Consider the following 18144-nt stretch of genomic DNA (forward strand, 5'->3'; position numbering starts at 1 on the left):
AGTAATAATTAAATGTTTTAAAAAATAATTTTGTTGAGGGGTATTTTTTTCTAGATTTCTATTTGGAGGGTGGTGGTACTCTCCCTCAAAATATTTATAAACCTTCCCAGGACCTAAGAAAAGCTACCCTGTAAAGGAGAACCATATCAGCGGTTAACTAGATTCTTTGGTACAAACTGAGAGATAGACATCCTGTTACTTTATTATAAGGATATGGCCCGTTACGTTCCTGTTCATTAAAACCCATCATCTCCTCGACAAACAGCAGACGTTTCTAAGCTTTAACATACACGTATGAATAAATAAATGTAAATCCTTAATGCATGGTAGATATATTGTTTTATGTCCATACATCACATTTAGATGAACAAAAACAGATCCAACACAAATGCCTTATAGTGCGATGCTTAAAAAAACTAAACCCTGAAAAAAGCACTCTTATAAGATTTTAAAAGTTTTCTACAATTGGTGGTCCGCACGTCCTTACCGGATACCTCTGATAGTTACTTTAGCAATGGATAAATTGTCCTATTGATTTCAAACTTAATAGTAGAACAGTAAACTGTCATACAAATAATGTTGAAATAGTTTTTGGCCATTTTAGTACAATACTAAGATTATTGACAATTATTCGGGTTTTTATGCCTGGAAGAAAAGTTAGGGTTAATTTAGCTCTATATATCATGCTAGCGGCTGCGCGCTTAGCATTTAATGGACCTTTATTTAAAAAAGAGATAGAAATATAGCTTAAAACCATCCTAATTTAAGATAAAATAGCCTTAAACCATCACAGGATCTATAATGTGAGGATTATATAATAGAGAACTGGAAGAGTTCAATAGTTTTTTGAGATCTTAAGCTTTATACAAAAAAAACACTTTCTACTTTATATAATGGAATAAAATATTACCTTTTAGATTTAAAAAGAGGTGTTTTAATTTAAGGTTCGAACTCTGGTAAATACTTGTACCCTGACTAAAGAGAGCTGACCTTTCACTCCCAGATATCAGAATAAGCCTCACGAATAAAATTTTCAACCCCGGGAAGCTGAATAAATGATCAAGGTAATACGATTGTAATAAGACTACAATGTAAAAATATTAGATCAAACCCCAGCCTAGGAGTTGGACTTCCTTGTTTAAGCACCAACTCCTGATGCAATTGTGGCGTAGGACGTTGTTGTCGGGAAGGTTATAGGTTCTAATCTCGAACCAACACCGCGTCACCTACTGCTGCTGTGTCAGGTGTGTGACACAAATAGTTAGAGTGGGGGGAATGCCTTAGAACAAAACGGACGCTATGCAACAAAAAAACAAAGGTTGTGCAATAAAATGGTTGGTTGTCTGTAGGATGTTTAATGCATATAATAATGTGTACACCATTAAGCTAGATTTGGCTCAGATTTGTACAAAAAAAAAAGAGTTCTTGTGGGGTATTCCGTCTTGTATAGGATGTAACTTACAGGCAAGCCTGAGATATTAAATAGGATTTGGCCCATCATAAAAAAATAAAAATGGCAATGAATTTCCCGTCAATTTGCCTTATCTTGAAGTATTTTCCTTGGAGTTGGGGACGGAGAGATCTGAACCCTATCTAATCAGGGTAGGTAAAGGTTTGTGGCTTAGCGAGGATGTACCACATTAAGTGACAGGACTATGGGCGTTACCGCCCTCCCTTTAACATAAACCTATTTTTCACGTCTATGGAACTATAAAAAAAAATATTCCTGATGTAAAAATAAGATAAATCATTGATTAATAATAATACCTCTATTAATAACCCTGATTTACCTTAGATTCTTAAAATCATAAAGCATGCATTGAAAATCAACCAAAAGAATTGACCTTTTTCCTTCAAACAATTTATGTTTTTCCTTGATAAAATTTTGAAAAATTAAGGGGGGGGATAACCATTTATAAGTCGTTTTTGAATCAAAAAAATTTAAGGTTAAAAAGGGTAAGGGGGTGGTAGCAACAACCCTCTGTAAGCTTAGCCCCCAGAGGCTAAGGACAAAGAAGTAACAAGTTGTTTCAAATGTAAATACTAATTTCAGATTTTAATGAGAATAAAAACATTGATGAGAAAAGCCGTTTAGAATTTCTAGTTTAATTAAGTCCAAGAGGTTGGTTAGTGATGATTATTTTCATTAATTTCTCAGCTTTTATCAAATCAACCTTATTAACTTTTTGCTACTTTTTATTGCTTTTTGTAGAGGCAACCCCTTTTTTCTACAATTCGTTATTAACCAAACTGAAAGTCCGTATGTCCATTTAAAACATGATGATTTTTAACTATTTTGAAAAATTTATCAAAGATAGAAAAAATGCCAAGGAACTTTTATAAGTTTTAAGATCGGTAGAAGGCCTCTAACATCTCTAAGAGCAATCAGTTAATACATACCCACCCTTAAATGTAGAAATCTTCGCTTTTTAAATTCGGAAAAAGAACTAAACCTTTTTATCCTATGACATTTTGAAATGTGGCAATAACTTAATCCCTTCTTCTATTTATAATAGCGTACATAAGAGGGTGAGGATTCGAACTTTTAATTGTATGACCCATAGCTTATGGAAAATAAGAATCTTGAGACATATTTAATTCTATTGAATAGCGTAAAACCAAGTGTTATGACAATTTGCGATATCTTAATAAAATCGTATTTAAACAAATTTAAAAACACAATTTGGGAATAGTCCCCTTTAAGGGGCGATTCGTCGTATTTTAAAATGGCTTTTTATAGGTTATTTTGGGTTAGATTAGGTTAGGTTATATTGGGTTAAGCAATTGGCCCCGCAGGGTTAGAGCCCCCCGCAAGGGCTAGAAATAGGAGAAAAGCTACTGTAAAAAATACGAAGAATCGACCCTTAAGGGGCGTTGCCACGAAAGGGACTATACCCCACAATTTTTACATTACCTTATACGCCTGAATAGTTGCGAGCTTAGGTTATGATTTATAGAATAGCACCCACAATACTATATTAATAAAAACTACATTTTTATACAATATATGTACATACAGCAAGAACAATATGACAGAACCAATATGGTTTAAAGTGTAGCCTTCCTTAGGTTCTGGATAATGCAACTTAATTGTATATAGCCCAAAATTACTAACATACAATATATACTTAACTAGCGGCTACGCCCCTAGAGGCCTCAAGGGGCACTTGAGGAGGAAAGAGTCAAATTTAATAACCCAATTTCTTATTTTAAATTTTAAAAGAAAAAGTAAAAAAAAATTGGGGGGGGGCGAAATTTTTTTTTTTTTTGTGGGGGGTGCCCCCCCTCGACCCTCATTTTTAATTTTAGTCAAAAAAAATGATAAATTTCTTTTTTTTATGAGGGGGGGATTTTTCATTTTTTTTGGGGGGTTGGGGGTGTCCCACCCCCCAAAACAATAGTAATAAACCTTCCCAAGACCTATGAGAAGCTACCCTGTTAAGGAGAACCCGATCGGTTCAGCGGTTAGCGAGATCCTTCGGTACAGACACACAGAAACACAGACACACAGATACACAGACACACACAGACATCCGGTTACTTTAGTATAAGGATATAAAATATGCTCGCTTCACATTGTACCTAATTGTATTAGAAAAAAAGATAATTATATCATATGCATACAAAATTATTTTCAAAAAAGCAGAAATATTATCATGTTAAGAATGGACTTTTAGTAATGAATAAAGAGTTGCTATGCTAGCTAACTATTACATCATGTAGAGTCTGAAATCCCTAAACGATTCTTCACGAATGAACGGACGGACAGGCATTTCGAATTATAGAGTAGCTTCGCTACTAAAAAGGAAAGGGAATAGCAAAGAATTATACAGATTAAGAAGCTTAGAGACAAATTGTTAAGAAAAAAGCAAGGGGAATTATGGATAAAGGTTTTTTTTCTCTCTCAATTTACTTTAATCTGTCCTTTCTTCTGGGGATACTATTTGATTTATTATTACTTGGATCTTCTTACACCAGATATTCATGAGCTCTATTAAAGTTAAACTTGTAGCTGGCTTAATTGGCGATACGTTATATCCATCCCCTTAACAAAATCCCCTCCCCTGCTACTGGATGAACGAATTGTCCAATAAATGCTGTCCATTTATCAATCTAAATCGACAAATAAAATGTCTCTGTCAAATTATCCACATATAATCTATATCCATTGCTATACCTTAAATTCCCAATACTAGTGTAAATTTTTAAAAGCGAAGCTTTTCTATAATTAGGGTCGGTCCGTCGGTACGTCCGTCCGTAACGGATAGCTTTTTTCGTTAATTTAGGCATGTTAGAATTGTCCTATTGATTTCAAACTTTGCATTGTGATTCCTGTAGTAGTTAGGTACGATTTAGAAAGCGTAGCAACTCTATAATAATTACCAGAATGTCCGTGCGTCAATTTTAAACATGTTGATTTTTTTGCTTTTTTAACAACAAATTTTTATGTGATCTAATAATCCGATTGATCTGATTTTTGGTATACTAATTCCTGGGACAACAAAGTACAATATTATAAGCAAAGCAACTCTATAATCAAGTCCTAAAATGTAAGTATGTCCATAAATATTATTCTGTATCAAGCAGTTTTTCAACAATTTTACTTACAATTTTGCTTCGACATTTATATTCTGATTATTCAGTTCTGACACTATACAAGTGTTAGTGTCCGTTTGTCCTACCGTTTCAGTGCTTCGCTTTTATGGATGTTGTCATCCTTGTTAAAATAAGGTTGTTAGAAAATGACATAATTTTGCTAATAAATTGCTATGGGCCGTTGTAATGATCTCTTTTTGGTGACCTTTCCTAGTAAAGTTATTTAACTTTTTAAAATTACTAATTTCTCTTTTTATTTGCAATTGTTGTTGAAACTGGTACTTGCTGCTGAAAGTAAGGATACAGTAATAGGTTAATTGACAATATAGACAGCTTTCCGCGGTTAGTGAAATGAAAAATTATACGATTCATTCCTGTTTTCGAGGGCAAATTAAACTTTTTGATTTATTTTATTATTTTTATTTGATCATTCGTGAAAAATTCTCAGTAATACGACACCATACACGATTTTTCAGTATGTGTTAGAAACGGTTCTAATAATAAATGTTATGTATATGTATATAAAACAATTATTTTATGTTTATGTATTTTTCAATTTATTAGAGTAGATAGTTGACGAGTTAAACTATTGCAAAGTTTATGATTAAAATGATAAAAATGCACAGCAACTAGAAAAATCAAACAATTATTTATTTTTTTGACACTTTGCATGAAAATAAAAGAGGCAGTACTCGTTTCAGCGGTTAGTGAGATCCCTTGCTACAGACAATAAAAAGCTTACTACTTTATATATATGTTTTAGACAGACAACCAAATATTTAATTTCACAACCTTTGTCGGCAAGTCCTAACAGAGGCATTGAGTTACAGGGTGCGCCACATATCTAGGGACTTTTTCTAAATTGTAAACAAATGAACATAAAATCGTCAATTTTAAAGATTTTATTAAATTTTAAAAACTGGGGAGCAAATTAGGTATATGACTATTAGATCATTGAATAAAATCGCCGCCAGCATCAATCACCGCCTCTACCCGCCTCCTCAACCGCCGGCAGGCCAAGGTCAGAATGTAACTGTCCAAGCTGGCGAAGTTCTCCTTGATAGTGGCAATGAAGGAGGTCTTTATGGTATGGGTACGTCTATTGGTGCATTCTTCAAAGTAGCTTAAGGTCCAAAAGTCCAAAAGAATTAAGATCAGGCTGCTGGGAGGCCCCATTTCCTTAGGAATGTGAGTAACCGCAGGATCCAAATTCACCCAACTTTCAAGCTACCCTTTGACACAGAGGCTCTTATTTGGACCACAGTTGAGCTAGAACGACGTTCTATACCTTTTTGGAAATGGCAGGAAGATTCATCTAGGGTTGTCAGCGCAATTCATAGTCTAAAATGAGTTTTTAAGTCCCATATGGGTCTCTGACGTCGAGAAACGAGAAATTTTCACGATTTTACACGATTTTTGACGTTTTTGACATCTCTAAATCTGCCACGTTTCACTTTGCCGGAGTACTAAAGCCAAGCCATTTTAGATAAAGAGCTCTAGTCTTTTCTAGTGTCTTACTTATGTATCTAACAGTATCCCCAGCAAGTTGCATAACTCTAGCTCATCTACAGACGGGCTGAGGTCCGATTTAGTGGGCCCTAGTTGAGAATCCAGATTATACCACCAGCGCACTTCGAATCTGCCTTGTTGAACATAAGCGCGGCCAGCTCGGAGTACGAGCCCATCTTCGCCCAAAGATTTGTTTGTGCTAAAAGGTCATTACCTAAGCTTTTTATAGTGGGGTCAAACTTCCTGATTGGTCAGGTAGTTTTGACGCTATGGCCGTTTTAAAAAAGTCCCTAGATATGTGGCGCACCCTGTATACCAATTCTGAGCCAAGGCATGTCGATCATCTGACATAGAAGGAATAGTAACCATTATTAATGTCTTTGGTCATTACGCGGTTTTGAGCAAAGATTTGAACCCATCATCTCCCTGACGACGTGAGGATATGGTACAGTTTAAGCCACATTCAAGGGTCATTTTGTAGGAATAGGGTCTGGCATAGCAAGTGCTTCTAACCAATGCAATGGCTAGATGTGTAATGTTGATATTTTTTTTATAATAGATTTGTAAAATCTTATGCAATAATAAACCCAAAAAGATTCAAAAAATTCATTTTTTTTGCTAAAAGCTTAGATTACCAAACTAATATTCAGCTGGCCAAATACTGTAATATTGTACTGTCCCATAGATTACCAAACTAATATTCTGGTGGCCAAATACTGTAATATTGTACTGTCCCATAGATTACCAAACTAATATTCTGGTGGCCAAATACTGTAATATTGTACTGTCCCATAGATTACCAAACTAATATTCTGGTGGCCAAATACTGTAATATTGTACTGTCCCATAGATTGAAGAGTTTTTGTAAAAAGACTCACTCAAGCATAATGCATTTATTTACCCCTTACCAAAGTTTATATGAAAGTATAACAATAGCCGAAACACTTACATCACAAATTTTCCCCATCCCCTTAGCAACAAGTGGAAACACAACCTCCCCCTCATAAGGCTCATTTTAAAAATGAAAAAAAAGAGAAGGGTGATTTCCCTCAAAACAATTCATTTAACGAGCACATAAACCCTCCCCTAAGTTTGAAATAAAATAATGATATTGACGGGGTGGGAGTGTTAGGGTTTTACCCTAGGTTTTTTTTTAAATAAGCTTGTGGGGGATGGATTCTAAGCTCGCTAAGTATTTTAAGTGAGGTCTTAGTATTTTGTCATAAATGCAAATGCTGTCACCACTGTTTAAAATTAGCAAGATTATAAAAAGAAATACTTGAATCATAACTTTGGCCCTTACAATACTTTTCAAAGTTTTGAATTAATTTAAGTTTGAAGTATGATTATGATTGTGAGAGAGGCTAATTCTTATGTTTACCAGATTTTTATAAACTAAACTTCAACAAAGTTCTAATTTCCACAGAATAAAACATTTCAATTAGAAATTTTAAATCAGAGTTTAATCAACTTTTTTTGCAGCTTTAATTTTGTTATCAAACAAAACTTTTTACTTTTGCAAAATTTTATTTTTGGCAGCATAGCTATTATTCAGTTTATTTTGTTCTGCTTTACTACAAAATTTAAAAAAAAATAATAGAAAGGTGATTATGTTATCTTGCAGGTTCAAATCTATTTTATTTATAGATGTTAGGTATCCATAGGGGCCAATAGCGCAGCAAAGGCCTTGAATGTTCAGGTTAGGTTAGGTTGGGTTGCTAAAAGGGTATCATACTTCCTGCAGGGTAAAGTTGAAACAGAATTCATATTTAGATAGATTATAATGTCAATGTTATTATTCTAGTAACTTTACAAAATGTCTCAAAAATGAGGGATTATCCATCTCTTTTTTTAGTTATGACCTCTTTTTGCTAAGTTTCCCCGAAAGCATTGCATGTATAATTTCTTCCTTGATTTGTGTAAAATCTGCATTAAATTAAGTTTGTTTAATTTAAAACACTTTTATAAAAAGTAAAGTAACTACTTTGTTATTTCATTAAATTTTTAACTTTTTTAGAGCTATTCTTATTGCAAATTAAAATATTTTTGAAGTGCAAATTAAATCGATTTCAAATCAATCTTCTTCCAAATGCTAAATTGATAATTCTGCCTAGGTTAGCTGGTTAATATTGGGAGAATAAAAATTTATTGGCCGTCATTGAATAGTTGGTTCTATGTTATCAAAAACAATTTCTATATGTATGTACTAGAGGCTACGTTTTTAGAGGCCTCTAGGGTCACTTTAGGTGGTGGGATATCAAATTAACTTTATGCAATTTTAGTTTACTTGGGAAGTTGGTGATACCCTCCCCTAAAAATAAACCTTCCCAGGACCTATATGAAGCTACACAGTAAAGGAGAACCTTATCGGTTTATCGATTAGTGAAATCCTTCAGTACACAAAGACCCATAAACATCATGTTACTTTTATATAAGGATTAATCAGATATAAACATGTTACAATATTATGAAACTGTTAGGTTGATATGATATTAGCTTCACAGTATACTATGGCTATAATAAATGAAAAACTTAAAAATTTAATGTAAGTTTTATAATACATACTGTATTACACAAAATCATAAACCTTTTTATTAAATTTTTACTCAAATCATCAAAAAAACGGGTATGGGAAAAATTTGATGAATTATGAAAATTGTTTTGTGTTGAATATGATAGAATACTTGTAGAAAATGTCATTAAAACAGGGGCTGGGGTCGTTAGTATGGGGTGGAGAATTGGTTACGAGGGGCACATAATACCTTAATACGTCCCATATTGACGAGGAGGTTACAGTTTCGAGTCTTGTCCACAAACCGTAGTACAACTTAAGGACGTTAAAAATTGATTTTACTGCTGTTATATCAAGAGCGTAATATTTATATTAAGGAGAGAAAGAATTTCATGTCCAATAAGCAGGTGTAACACATTAACACGCTGCCAAATAGGACATTGAAACAAATGGATGGAAATTAAAAGGGTTGTTTATGGCATTATTATCTGTGATAATTTTTAATTTCTTTTTAATGTCATAATGTCGACACAAGTAGTATTAATGATTTTAAAACTGGCATGTCAATAATATGTCAGCTATGACCACATAATATAATGTTACAATGCCATATGGGGGACATAATCCAATGAAATAGTACATATCGTCGACTAAGTGCAAATAGTTCCTATAAGAAACTTTTTAGGGTTCGACACAAAGGGGTCTTTTAAACACCCACCACAATTAAATTATCACATACGCCCTTAGTGATTGATGACATAGATTTTAGAGTTTAACACAAAATTAGATATTGGTATATGGGCTTTAACTTACTTACAAGGACTTACAATGATAATATACTTTTATATAAAGTAGTAATGATTTTATGTTTATCTATTAAGATCTCAATTATCACTGAACCGATAATGTTTTCCCTTTTAGGAAAGCTTCACATAAGTCCCAACTCCCGGGGTGGTTTTAAGTCTTAGGGATTCTATTAGGTAATTAAATAAATCTTTTTATTTTAAAATATATTTTAATTTAAGAAATTCCGTATTTAACTAGAAAAAAGCTCTTTTATTTGCAACGTTTTTTTCATCAATGCATTCATGTGACATTAAAACTGGATTTTAACTATGTTTGCTTAGACTTTTAGGGCTCCTTACAAAAATGATAGAGCAACATGATAGACCATTTGTAATTTAATGTATTAGTTTTTTTCTAATGTCCCAGTCATCTATTTCATTACGTTCCCAAAATATCTTAAAATAACTGACGTCCCAAGTCCTAGTTTTCAGTGGATTTTTCTTATGAAATAATCTAGGTGGGTACTAGGTAGTTGCCTTCCCCCTCCCACGCCGGACTTATAAGAACCCTCCAAGAAAAGAACTAGTCGTCTTTAGGATTTTAAGCTTCAAACAAAAATCTCACTACTTTATGAAAGGACTAGTGGCTACGCCCCTAGAGGACCTAGTTTTAGTTTTTTCATAAAAGACTTTACCCCAAACGCTGCACCAAGTACGTAAATTTTTTTATTGCCGTTGTAGAGAACCTAAGTAACGTATACATAGAAAACTTGGAAAGAATAGTTATCTTTATTAAATATTCTTGTATTTAGACAAGAGAAGGATATAGCAAAAACTTTAAATATTACTATAAATACCTAACATTTAATCTTTCTCTCTTTTTATTTTTCTCTCTATTTTCTATCTTTCTAACTTGCCTTTCCCCTTTATTTTTATAATTCCCCCTTACCCCCGTATCTTTCTTTCTTTTTAGGTCTATGAGTTTAGTTTTTCTTGTAAGATCTAAAAGGGTTTGATATAAAACTTAAACTATGTGTAGGTTCTTTAGATTTTTAAAACTTTAATAAAACAGTAAATAATCTACATAGGGTTGCTTGTTAATTTAAAGTGATATTATGGTCATTTAAGGTTTTTAAAACCCACTTTATTTATGTACATATAAAGCCAGCTTTAATTAGAGTGGTTTAAATGTATTAATACATATATCTAGTGTGGTTTTCCGTAGATAGCAAAATGAAAAATTTATGTACATCCCCAATGATGATACACAAAATCACAGCTCTATAGCTTATAATTAATGGCTTAAACGTTTATACACTCTAATTGGTCTATCAAAGTTATTGAGCCAACGAATAGGAAATAGTTATTATAAAACTTAGGAAACTAGTGTAATAAAGAGCCCATTGTCATCTCCCTGCCTGAGATTCACTAATAAAATAATACAACCAGCCTATCTGAGAAATAGCATTTTTATCCAATGTGTAACTTGATCAAGACCATCAGATAATTCATGGGATATGCATTCGTAATAATTGTTTATCGCGTCGTATTAAAAACATCTTTCCGCGGAATTTAAAAAATGGTCTGGGCTAACAAAATTGGCATTTTAATGTCCGCGGTAAATTGTCTGTAATTTGATACTATACATGCTTTTTTCATAATGGCTGAGAATCGGTTCTAATCAAGAGAATATTTTGGTATTTTGACATTATTTCACCTCTAAAATTTTCATTTGTTATTTAATTTGATAACCCTGTTGGGCTTGCAACTAGTTTTTTGAAACCCTATAATTATTAAATGAACCCTTAGTCATTCGAGTAGATATTTAGATATATTGAAATTACTCTTTTTTCAAGAATCCTTATACCTAGCCATGGTTCTGTCTCTTTCTTTTTTCTTTCATTTTCTCTCTCTCTCTCTCTCTCTCTCTCTCTCTCTCTCTCTCTCACACACTCACTTACTCTTTCCAACCAATTTTAACCCTTTTTCTATAATTCTTTGTTATAATAATATTCACCCCCCGCCCTTTCCAACCCTTACCCCATTTTTTTCCATACTCACAAATAAGGGATGTGTGTAACATTTTTCAAAACTTTTATAAAAGTAACCCATAAACTTACAATGTTACATCTCATAGGTCCTGGGATGGTTTATAGCTATTTATGGGAGGATACTACATTTCCTAGATAAAAATGCCCCCCTTCTAAATTTTTTCTTTTCCTTTTTTCTTTTCTTGTGCATATTTGTCCAAAAAGGTCTCTGAAACGGCTTCATTAATGTGTCAGTTATATATTTTAGAAACTTAATTAAGACACTCAACCTTAATTACTCGACTTTTTTATAATGCAAAAATACGCCTGCTTTTTAGCCAAGGTATGCCCTCTGAATTACTATCCAAATCATATGCATGACAATGCAGCACTATGTACTTCATAAGTATTTTCTAAGTATATACGCATATGTCAGATTGTATGTAGATAGCTGTTTGTTGAGTTTTTTTTAACTATCCCCCAACTCCCTGAAAACATTGCTTAAATTTGAAAAAAGTACCCTAAATCTTTTTTGGACTTTTCTAGGGACAGATGGAGGGTTTTTTTTTCAACACGGAAATCATGCATTGAATTTTTAAACCATAAAGGCCAGGGGCGTCCAAGCTTTTTTTTTTGGGGGGGGTAAAAAAATTTAGGGGGGGGGTAATTCGTGTTTGGGGGGGGTAAAATGGCGCGCGAAGCGCGCCAAAATTTTTTTTTACCCCCCCCAAAATTTTTACCCCGGGGGTAAAATTTGATTGGGGGGGGTAATTACCCCCCCTAAAGTCTGTTGGGGGGGGGTAAATACTCCCCCCAAATCTGTTGGGGGGGGGTAATTACCCCCCCCAAACTAATTTACCCCGGGGGTAAAATTTTTGGGGGGGGTAATTTAATTATGTAAAAAAAGCACCTACCTAATCTATTAAGTTAATAAGTACTATCCTATAACATAAAGTAGTAAGTAAGGTTTATTTGACTATAGCTTCAGATTTCATTACTTTTAATACTGAGTTCTCCTTTTTAGGAAAGCTTCACATAGATCCCATGATGGTTCCACACTATTATAGGTCAATCCTTTGAGTGGTTTTAGGCTATTTTTCTCCTCCCTTTTTACCCTTTAGAAAACACGAGTTCTTAGATGCTAAGGGCGCCACTACTATTCAAATATATAGTAGTATATCATTCTTTAGAACATAAAAATACAATAATTAACTCACTAACCAATGAACCAATATGATTATACTTTAAAGTGAAGCGTCTTATAGGTCCTGGTAAGTTTTATAACTAGTTTTGAGACACCCTGACATCCTCCCAAAAGAAATCGCCTATAGAAATTCTTTTCATTATTTAATGAAATATTTAATTTAGTTAGGTATCTATTTTATGGAATCTTCAGTGCTTTACAATTACATCATAGATCCCCGGGATGGTTTTAGCCCTTATAAAGGCCCAAGCAAATAAAACATGATCAAACTATTAAATTTTTTGTTATCATGGTCTTCAAGATCTGATTTATTTGAAACATTAGGATATACTTTTCTTTAACTATTAGGAGACCAAACGAGGAACATAAAATATATTACACCTCAAGGCTCGAGTCACACTATGACTTTTTTTTTGGGGGGGGGGGGCGGGGATTACTCCCTCCCCCCCCAAAAAAAAAATTTTCAGTAAAATTTTTTTTTAAGAACATTCAATTTGGGGGGGGTAAATACCCCCCCCAAAATTTTTTTTTAAAGAACATTTATTTTGGGGGGGGTAATTACCCCCCCCAAAATGGTTCGGGGGGGTAAATACCCCCCCAAAATCGTTGGGGGTGCCTACGGCACCCCCAAGGTAGGGGTAATTTTTTTTGGGGGGGGGGGGTATTGTTCAAAATATTTTGGGGGTGCCAAATGGCCCATTACCCCCCCCCTTGGACGCCTATGATAAAGGCTCATTTTTAATCCAGATAGGTTAAAGTTTTATGAAAAATAAACAAATGACCAAAAAAGACAAAAGGGCAAGTGCAAAAAACTTAAAATTAATTATCCTAAAAATAAGGTTGTAATCTTTTTTAATGCATGTCCATTAAGATTTCATAAACGGTTATAATAATCACTTTATAATATTGTGGGCCTTGGAATCTACTTTTTTAGGCAAAATGTCATTATTAGAATAGCATTTACTGGTAGATATAGGTTTCATAAATCTATTAATGACACAGTGTCGACGTAAATGTCAGGGATATTTCGTCTTATAGTAACAACATTTTTAAGTTGTTTGCAAAATAATTTTTGCATTTATCCGTTATACTATTGTTTTTCCTAATACTTATACCTCAACATTTATACATAAAGGCTGATTTTAAGGGGATAAAAAAAGATGAAAAACGGCGAAAAATCGGGAGGGAGGGGGGGGGGGGGTTGAATAATTCCACAAATCTGAAATGGGAAATAGAAGCAAAAAACAATAAACTTGAACTTTTTAAAACTGAATTCAATTGAAATTGTAGAAATGGGCTTGTTTAGTTCAAATTTGGGGTGGGGGAAGGGGTTAAATTGTTCCAACGACTACCGAAAATAGATTGGTATAATCTCCATTTTACACATTTGAATAAACCATATTATTAAAAGAAAGCTGTCTTTTAAACGTTGAGTACTTATATTAACTTTTAATTGGTAAGTACAATCAGTGTTTTCAACTTTTCAACCAATTATTCTAACATACAGAAATAGAATATTTTGTTCATTACAATTGGAGAAGTAGGTAAGTCAACTTAACATACATACATTGACTTAATTAATCTTTAGATGCCTCCAAAATAAAGAAATAAGGTTTTTTTGTTTTAAAAAATCTACTTAGTTGATGGACTGATTAGAATGTGCTTTACAGTTTAGCTAATAGTGTGTAAGGGTGGTTTTAGCCCATCTACCCTAGAGGCTTAAGTGCAGTCATTATTAAATCTTATAATACTTTTCAATAAGATGCTTCTCTAAGTCTGGGGGCATTTAATCCTTTCCCCCACCCCCACCCCCTTGAAAATTGCCATAAACCTGCAACTTCATAAGCAAAACTTTACTAAAACTAGCTTAAAACCATTTTAGGACCTTATAAAGCTTTCCTTTTAGATCATTAAATCAGTAGAGTGTGTTTGTGTTGATTTAAAAAGCTTTGTTCAGACGACAAAACACAAACATATACACAATAAAAGCATATATACATACATATATACACACACAAATATACATTTTATTCTTTTCAATACGAGTTCATAAAATTTTTATAAATATTTCGAAGCTTTTATATTCTTTTGTTGTCTTTACTTTTAAGGTTTTTTTAGCTTAAAGTAACATTCCTTGTCAATAGAGTAACCGGTTCGAATCTAAGAAAAATTCTGAAACATCTGATCTATTAAGCATTAACGACAAAGACCAAATTGTGTCAAAAATGATCCATGTGACGTCATAAAAATGGGGGAGATGAGAGGAGAAGTGGGAAAGAAAACCCCTAAAAATGAGATGGATTATTCCTCATTTTTATGACGTCACATGGATAATTTTTGACACAATTTGGTCTTTGTCAGCATTAATAGGTGAGAGAAAGGTATAATGCCTGAACCAATTAACATTTTAATTAGTATTGCATTTATAGATGTAAATGGTTGTTAAGAGTCGCAGGTGTCTCACTTTCTGGCGATGAATAGTAGTGGAACAAAGTGACTCAAAAATCAACCATGTGACGTCATAAAAATGAGGGATTATCTCTTTTCAGGTTTTTTTCCCCACTTCTCCTCTCATCTCCCTCGTTTTTATGGCTGATTTTTGAGTTACTTTGTCCCACTACATTGGATAGATAGGTAGATATTACATAGAAATTAATTATGATTAGATAGATAGATTAGGAAATGGATATATAGATAGATAAACAGATAGTTGGATTTAAAGACTGATAGATGGATTGACAGAAAAAAAATAGATAGAGATATAGACCTGTCTCTATAGTTAGGAATTTAGAAAGATAGATAGATAAATAGATAGATATATAGACCTGTCTCTATAGTTAGGAATTTAGAAAGATAGATAGATAAATAGATAGAAATATAGACCTGTCTCTATAGTTAGGAATTTAGAAAGATAGATAGATAAATAGATAGATATATAGACCTGTCTTTATAGTTAGGAATTTAGAAAGATAGATAGATAAATAGATAGATATATAGACCTGTCTCTATAGTTAGGAATTTAGAAAGATAGATAGATAAGTAGATAGATATATAGACCTGTCTTTATAGTTAGGAATTTAGAAAGATAGATAGATAAATAGATAGATATATAGACCTGTCTCTATAGTTAGGAATTTAGAAAGATAGATAGATAAGTAGATAGATATATAGACCTGTCTTTATAGTTAGGAATTTAGAAAGATAGATAGATAAATAGATAGATATATAGACCTGTCTCTATAGTTAGGAATTTAGAAAGATAGATAGATAAGTAGATAGATATATAGACCTGTCTTTATAGTTAGGAATTTAGAAAGATAGATAGATAAGTAGATAGATATATAGACCTGTCTTTATAGTTAGGAATTTAGAAAGATAGATAGATAAATAGATAGATATATAGACCTGTCTCTATAGTTAGGAATTTAGAAAGATAGATAGATAAATAGATAGATATATAGACCTGTCTCTATAGTTAGGAATTTAGAAAGATAGATAGATAAGTAGATAGATATATAGACCTGTCTCTATAGTTAGGAATTTAGAAAGATAGATAGATAAATAGATAGATATATAGACCTGTCTCTATAGTTAGGAATTTAGAAAGATAGATAGATAAGTAGATAGATATATAGACCTGTCTCTATAGTTAGGAATTTAGAAAGACAAAACCAAAGTTTTTACAACTCAGGAAATTTATCATATCAGGGAGGGAGAAAGAAAGAGAGAGAAAGAGAGAGAGGGAGAGAGAAAAAGCTAAAGGGCCCTAAAATCAGGGATAAGTATATGTATTCTTGGAAACAATGAATTATAGTTATAATGGAATCTAGAAGCTCTCTAATCAAAGAGACAAATAAGGCCTTGAAAAATAGCCTAAGACCATCAAAAGCCTTAAATCTGAAAATAAAAAAAAACATCACAGGACCTATGTCAAACTTACCTGAAATAGAAAAAACAATTGGTTGAATAGTTTTTGAGATATTAAGCTTTAAATAAAAAAAAGCTGTTATTTCTTGTGAATAGGATAAATAAGATACAAATAAAAATAAAAAAACCAGCAATCTTCTACTCCATATTTTTCAGCTTATAGGTTTCTGATTTCACACTATTAAATTTGGATTTATATCTATTTAAATATTTTCTTTCTGTATGGATATTTGTTTATCTTCAGAAGAGTTATCCATGTTCAGTACATATTTTCCAAAGTTAGGCAGAGTTTTTTGTTAAATAATAATGATTCTTCTAGAGTACATCATTTTTCAGATGTCAAACTAAGGGCGTACTCATAATTTTTATTTCGAAGTGTTAGAAACTTTTAAAATGAGTTAATTATGTCCATAAGTAGCGCAAGTAATAGTAAAGTAAATTTTATTATTTATTGTCAATCATTAAGTTATAGCAGTGCTTTTTGAAAACACTAGCGGCTGCGTCCCTAGCATCTAGGGTTTCTATATTTAAAGGGAAATGGAAGTGCCGAAAAATAGCCAAAAACTATACCCAGACTAACTTATGAAAAAATAAATTAGCTGAAAACCATCTCAGGACCTATTATAGAAAAACAGTAAAGAAGAACCATATCAGTTCAGTGGTTAGCAATATACTTCGCTACAGACAAAAAAAACTAAAACTTCATATAACAGAATACTAGCAATATATTTGGAATCTCTACTACAAGAGTGCTACTATTTGTAATTGTTGAGACCTATACAATTTAAAGCAAGGTTGAACATTCCTAAAATTAGCGCAATAACAATTTTGGTGTTAAGAGAACAGTAAAATGTCATACAGCAAATATAAATATAAACACGATTACCAAATGTATTGTTATAAAAAAATATAGATAACATAAGTTAAGGAAATAATAAATTTTTTAAAAAGTAAGCACTATGACTCAATAGATATCCTACAAACACGGTTAACTTGTATATATGCTTTACTTTAAGAATTACTTAATTTTCAGCCTAACCCTCTACCCTTATTTACGTCAGTGCAAAGTATATATTCTTACGGGCCGAGTTATGTTGCATTAATGGATATATTATTACTTGGATCCTACACCAGATTTTCATGTTCTCCAATAAAGTGAAACTCGTAGCTGGCTAAAATAACGATACCCCCCATATATCTCCTCCTATTGAACGGACAGAGTGGCAAATAAAGGAGGTTCCATGTTAGCAACCTAAATTGACGACAATTTTCCCCCTGTCATAATATCCATGTATATTCTACATCCAGTGTAGCATTTGGTTAGTTGCGCGCGGGTTAAAGCCAAAATGTGTTTCTCAATTTTAGGTAATTGACTTTTTAGAATGTATACATTCATAAACAACATATTTAATATTTATATATTTTTTTAAAATTTAAACAACGGGTTATAAAGTAAAAACATATAAAATGCCCCTTGATTAAAATAAAAAGTCCTTGTCTTGTTATTGTAATAACAAATCAAATGGTTGATTTAGAAAATTAATTTGGAAAGATACTTAGCTTTTAAAAGCGACGCTTTTA

Source organism: Acartia tonsa, chromosome 8, assembly GCF_053477335.1.
Source record: "Acartia tonsa isolate MP-2025a chromosome 8, ASM5347733v1, whole genome shotgun sequence".
NCBI lineage: Eukaryota > Metazoa > Arthropoda > Copepoda > Calanoida > Acartiidae > Acartia > Acartia tonsa.